Source organism: Henckelia pumila, unplaced genomic scaffold, assembly GCF_033568475.1.
Source record: "Henckelia pumila isolate YLH828 unplaced genomic scaffold, ASM3356847v2 CTG_461:::fragment_3, whole genome shotgun sequence".
Lineage (NCBI taxonomy): Eukaryota > Viridiplantae > Streptophyta > Magnoliopsida > Lamiales > Gesneriaceae > Henckelia > Henckelia pumila.
Window position 1 is genome coordinate 11747106 of NW_027331831.1, and position 7425 is coordinate 11754530.

Below are 7425 nucleotides of genomic sequence, written 5' to 3' on the forward strand. Positions count from 1 at the left end.
CTGCTGACTTTCCACTAGTAGCTTATCATTTTCAATCTTAAGCTTGACAATCTCTGCTTCTAGAATAATTTTCTCAACTGATGTTTCCCAATTGGGTTCAGTTGAGCAGTCCGACAGATCATTTTGCTTGGCCTTAACTTCCTCAAATGCTAAGCACAGTCGTTGATACTCATTACTCATGTCATGTAATGCATTTGCTAAATATTCTCGTGTAAATTCATCTGAGTTGAAATCAAATACCTGTTCACTGGAGAAGAGTTGATCTGATGATTGATTGCTGATAGATGGTTGGTCACTTTTGGCCATGAGGCAGCTGTGGGGACCCGGGTTGCTAATCTTATCTTAGGGCAATGTCTTATAATTAACAATTAATCAAGTACTTAAAAGAATTAAAGAACCAAGAGCAAAAAAAAAAAAAAAAAATTTTTAAAGGCTATAGTACCTCGCTCGATCGGGTAAACTTGCCCGATCGAGCGAGCTCAAATTAAAAACTCTCGGGTCCAAAATATTCTTGGCCTCGCTCGATCGGTAAACTTCAGCCGATCGAGCGACCAAGAAAATCAACTCCTCTGTTTAGCAAAATACATGGCTCGCTCGATCGGTGAATTTCACCCGATCGAGCGGGCTTCAATTCTTGAAAAATCTGCTGCTAACAAAGTGTTGTCAATGGTAGAAACAATAACCATAATCTCTTGTACAATCTACCAAATAAGATACATGCTATCTCATAACATCTTATAAGCTTCCATACACAAGATACACAAACTATCATGTATTCAACCAAAATATACAATGTTCTTGTATCATTTCTAGCATGGTTCATCAACTCAAAGTACATGTCGTGCTGCTAAAACCCGTGTCCTCACATGCTAAGACTCTATCTCGAGCTATCCCTGTCTTTTCTGACCAGCTCCTGCCCCACCTATTGCCATGCACACATACAAAACAAAGCAATAGCCGGATACCTCCGGTGAGAATAAAATCCCAGTATAAACAACATAAAGCGCGATATAATAAACGTGAATGCAATGCATATGACCAAAAGAGTCTATCAAGCTGATATCAATCAAATATAAGTTCTTGGGATCCCGAGGAAATAAAATCTTTAACGAACACCAACTCACCCAATCGAGGTGAAGTTAAATACTTTATTTCCTCTGACTTTGGTGCAACTATAGTGAGTCTTCTGGCTCTGGAAGTAATTCTACATTCCGTGCCACTCAACTACAATCCGCCAAACGTCATATGCACTCTAGGCTTTTAATCCTCTGTGCTTATTAGGCTGGAGTTCAAGATAAATGCAACATGTTCTGTATGCATTAAATGCTATAAAACATCTTGAACAATTAATCACATAAGCAAGTAAAGCAACACAATCATGTAATCACATAAGGTACATAAGCAAATAAGTATGTGATTGACAAGGGAATACTCGAAACAATAACTATTTCGAGTGTTCTATCCCATCTGGATTAGCTGTCATTTATACCTTTCGATAGCACGTCTGAAAGTACTTTAAATCTGCAATGACATCAATGATAAATCATATCAAAAGGTTGCTCAATTTCTCAACTCAATCTCAAGTGCAATGCTAGCAAACCTTGCTTCAACTTTGTCACGGTTCGAAGACTACTTCTCGAGTCTTCAATATTGTGCTAAGATCTGAAATGATATGTATACAATCTCACAAGATCAGATTTCAACTCCACTTCATGTTTCATTCAATCAACAATATCAAAGTCTTGATATTTTTCGAATCGACGACATAACGGCTAAAAATCGGCAATCCAAACAATATCCAAATCAATCCAACAATCAAGATAACTTATAATATCATCTCAATACCATCAAAATCATCATAATTAGATAAGGTAGGGTTCGAATTTTGCTTGCTAAAATCATATAAAATCCGAACGATAGTCTTTTTCCGAACCGTCTGCGAATACGTAATCGGTATAGCTCATAAATGCTTATATCTTAAAATCATAAATTTCCATCTTCAACATACAAATAAAGTCTGAGAAAGATGAATGAAACTTGTACCAAAACGAAGGTCTCGGAGCGGTGATCGCAGATATATATTTATTCGGAATTTCTGACAACCGGATCACGCAAAATCGAAGCTTTTAAGAGACAAAAATGGCGTGAGGTTTAGAACTGATCTTCTCCCTTTTCTTTCTGCTCTTCACGTGAAAAATGGCTGAATATAAGTATAATTTTAGATAAATATTAGCCAAATTGCAGTTTAGTCCCTGAACTTTTGGCTATTTGCAAGTCAGTCCCCGAAAAAGTGATTTAATTCAATTTCAATCCTTATTCATTTAAGAATATTAGAATTTAATTCTAAACTCTAAATATTCCCAAATTAAATATTCTCGGATTAAAATTAAATAATTCCGGCCCTTACAGCAGCTATCTTCAACTTTGTCATCAGAACTTGATGTGCTCACTGAACAACAAGATTCTTCAATAAAAGCGATTGGTTCAGTTGAGCAACGTTCGAGAAAGTCAGATGAATGAATTGGTTGACTTGTGCTCTCTTCATCATTTGATCTGGAACTATCTGAGCAGCAGAGTTCTTTAAGATCTTCAATCATTGGACTCCTGATCTGCTCAGCCTCCTCATCTGTTCCAAGCTTGATTAACTTCTGCCAAAGATCCTTAGCAGTGGAGCATGTCTCAATAGTTTTGGCAGTGCAGTTGTCCATAGTGGTGTACCAGAAGCTTTTAGCAATATCACTGAATGCGGCCATTTGAATATGTTCAGAGACGAGAAAGAACCTCGCTCTGATACCACTTGTTAGGATCCAAAAATGCCTTTCTTAGTTATATGGAGTTCAGATGGGTTAGTAAATGATCTCTTGTCTTTCTTGTGTGTCTATGTTAATCAATCAGCGCGGAAGAGATTGACTAATAGATCGAACACAGATCAAATGGCTTGGTTGAATTCGTGAGGTGAGTGAATGTGTTTGACAGATAAGAAATAATACAAAGACTTGTTTTTGGATGTTCGGAGCTCAATCTCCTACGTCACCCCTTCTTCCACCTCGGAAGGATTCACTCTCTTCTAGAAGACTTTGATCTTATACAAGCAATTTGCACAGATCCGATCCAAGATTGGACTTACACTGCTGCCTAATCTCAGAACTCCTAGACACTCAAGAATACAGCCCTTGTCTGTTTCTTGTTACAAAGGTAGTGTTTTACAGAACACTCAACTGATCTGATATAATCTTACAACTCGATATTTCTGATCGTGTATTCTCTTCTCTTTCTGTAGCTCTGTCTTTCTTTTCTTGCTTGTCTCTTGTATTTATAGCCTCCAGAAAGTATCCGTTAAGGTGTCCAACAAGTATCCTTAAATTGCTCTCAGATCTTGACTTTCTGGTTTTTTGTTGGCAACGTTCAAATCTTCATTTAATACCTTTTATCTTTTAGCACAAAAGCTCCTTGACTGTTGAGATCTTCAATTGATCTGATCCTTGCTTCTTCTGCTTCTGCTTCTTCAATTGATCTGCCTTTTGCTTCTTCTGCCTCTGCTTCTTCAATTGATGACTTAGGTAAGTTTTTAAACACCGAAACTTAGATCTTTAATTCCTAACAATATATGTGAAAATTTTCATAAATTATATATATATATAATGTGACAATTTTTTTTTTAAAATTTTGAAATTTGATCGGACGTTAACTAATTTTTTTTATTTCAGTTAATTTTTTTGTATCCATATGATATGTAAAAAGTTTGATAAAAGTTATACATGATATATCATTTTTTTGGTTCAAATTTAAAATTTCATATGGTGTTATCATTATTTTTTAGTTTCAGTTACTTTTTTTGTATTCATGTATATATATCTAAAAATTTTCATAAATGCTATATATATATATATATGATTTTTTGTTCAAAATTTGAAATTTGATTGGATGTTATCATTACTTTTTTTAATTTCATTTTTTTGTTCATATTAATGTGACTATAAATCTATACATGATATTGTATCAATTTTTAGTTTCAAAATTTGATTCGATCGAATATTATCACTATTTTTTAATTTCATTTAATTTTTGTGTGTACATATATATGTATATGATTATATAAGTTCTACCTTATATAACCGATGTTATGATTCGACCAACCTAAAAATATAAAATACTTTTAAATATCTACATTCATTATATTATTTCATTTAAATTCGGTCATGGTTTTGAGTTTTTGTATTGATTTTATATATTTATTTACTTCTTACTACTCTTTGATACCAGACAAATAAGTTTTTAAAAAATCACATTAAATAAATATAATTTTTTATATAATAATACATTTTCAAAAATTTGAAAAGAACTTTGTCCTGAATATTTGGTGTACTGACTTTCCATAAATCAACATTATATGTATCTTAATTAGAACCTTTACACAAATTTACTTAACATATTATAAAAAAATAATTAAAATTTTTAATTAAATTTATTCATCGACAAAAAATTGAATTTTTTGAATTTTTTTTTTAAAGTGTTGATCGAAAAATAATATATAATGTTGTTTAGATATCTTTTTGTATTATTTTTATTAGTAAGATTTATCTCAACCAAGATAAAGAAAGTAATGTAACAACAAAAGATTATTATGTCTCATTTAAAGATGATTTCAAATGATATAAATATTTCTCATAAATATGATAAAATATTTCAAAATGAATCAAGATTTTGAGACCCTTAAATCACAGCATGCAGTGTAAATAAAATTGTGACGACATGTTCAAATGATTTGAATCAAATAAGGTATGCATAACTACAAAAATCAATCCCAAAAGTTATTAAATATTAAGAATGAGTTAAAGATTACCTTGTGTTTGATTGGTACTTTTCTGTCGCTTCATTGTAGTTTGGAGCCTTTAAATTCGGCAATATTTCTCTCTTTGAAGTCTTATAATCTTTGTTTTCTCATTGTTGCCGCAGACTTGGTTTGATGATATGTGAGATTAGATTTGAGATTTGAATAGTTTTGGAATTCATCATATTATAATTCATCAATGCTTCAAACTCCGAACATGACATATAATATAATTAAAATTAAACACTCACTATAAAAACAAATATGATGTAATCCTTTTTTTGTTTGATGAGAACTCGTCCATCAGTTTTCTTTTTGAAGTAGAATACCTCAATCTATCTTGTGAAATCACTGTTTTTCCTGTTGATTTCAAGGGAGTAGAAACTTCATTTTCCGATGAAAGAACCTGTTTAAAAAATAAATAAAACTTGTAAGCTATGTTTTGTGCAATCCTATAATCCTATAATGAGGTGTATATTATTGTCCGATGTAAATTCTTTTTCAGTTTTATCTCGAATTAGTAATTTATTTTGAATTCAGTAATTTTCTGGTGTGTTTTAGTGTATTTTAGTGTTTGTATGTCTTCTCTTTTTAGGTTGAATATGAGTAATGTTGTGTGGGGAGTAGTTTCTATTAGTTGCAGCTTTTTCAAATGCACAAGAGACTTTGTTTCACTGAGATTTATCAGAGGCCACAAGAATTAACTAGTAAGCATCGAATCCACTAGCATAAAAGAGGTTCCATGAAGAAATGCACCCCTTTTGTGGATACAAATCCATCTTCTGCTGCAAATGCTTTCAAATAAATTTAGTGTTTATTCCAGTGTTGAACGAGAATCACCACAGGTTTTAGTGTTCAAATCCATTTTTCATGTTTTTTTTGTCTCAAATATATTGTTTGACATGGAATAATTAGTTGGCTTTTTGATACCTACAATTTTTGTAAGTTTATAATTATCTTGAGTTTGTCTTTGATTGATTTAGATGATATATTGATTGTCTGAGGGTAAATTCTTTTTTAGTTTTATACTGAGTTGGTCAAATCCATGAATTCGTTCTTGAGCTATAATTTTATCATCAAATCCATGAATTTTTTCTTCAGTAATCAATATTTAACACCACATGAAAAGTGAGAGTCCTCATTTTTTCACTCGATCGACTGAGAAATTTCATGCATAGTAGTAATTTCCAATACAGAACAACACCTACCGTTGACATATTCAGAATTAATGCACAACTTTCTTATCAGATTCTTCATTCTCATCATGCGAACAATAATGTTGCTTAATTTGATCAATTTATTGTTTAATGTGATATGATGAGTTGAGGGTGGTTGTTTTTTTAAAAATAAGATTAATTATGTGGGCTTTTAATTATCTATTAGTCATGTTTTTTTCCGTCTTGTTTATGATCAAATCCTTCTCTTTTGCACTTTCATGCAATGTTTTTGGAATCGGACCGGACCAACCGGTTCGACCGGGAACCGGTCGCCGGTCCGGTCCGAAACGTTTCCAAGAACCGAAAAACCGGTCCAACCGATCAGAACCGGTCAAGAACGGGATAAACCGGTTTTTTGAATTTTTTTATTTTTTTTAAATGTAATTTTTTTATTTTTAAAAAACTACATTATTATTTGAAATTTGTACTTCATTTAAAAATTATTTTAATAATTATTGATTTTTAAAAAATAAAAAATTTATTATTTAAATAATTTATAACTATAATTGATATTTTGAATATATTTATTTAGCTTTCAAACTATGTTAAATATATATATTTGTCTATTTATATAATTTGAGTTTTTAAAATTCAAAATATATTATTTATTATATTAAATTATATAAACGGTTTTTCGGTTCAACCGTTCGGTTAAAACGGTCCGACCGATTGAACAGTTTTTTTAGGTAGACCGGTTCGATAACCGGTCCGATTATAAAAACACTGCTTTTTCATGTAGATGGATGTTCTGTCTCGATACAAAGTTTATTTGATTCGACAAAAATTGTGAAAAAATGAGTGGTTCGTAGCGTGGATCCGAATATTGAAGTAGGAATACAGACGTTGGGACTAAATTGGTGTGAAATACAAGTTCTAATTGTCATAGAAAAGGAAGAGACTTTGATTAGGTCATATGATCTTTTACAAAAGTTTGGGGATGCGCTTGGAGGAATAATAGATTGGCCTTGTCATCTGGTATGATATTCGAATTTTTAATTAACTATTTATAATTGTATATACTCGTCATGTTATTATCTTTTTAAACCAATATCAATTATATTTACAGTTGAAAGTTAATGAAGAAGACTTCTATTAGTTGCATTTAAATGATTGACAGTTTGTCAATTTCTCATTTGGTATGATATTCATTAATTTTAATTAAATTTTAATCTTTTTATCTTTGTGAATATTTTATTTATTATATTTAAACAAATATATGAATTTTTATTGTAGGTGACAAGAATATTGAATTTTATTTAAGATGCGATGGTTGAAGATGCACTACAAGTTTGCAGATGTTTTTCTCTATGAGACTTAGTTTTTATTTGTTCTTAAACTAAATACTTAAGATACAGTGTTGGTGTATGGATATTTTTT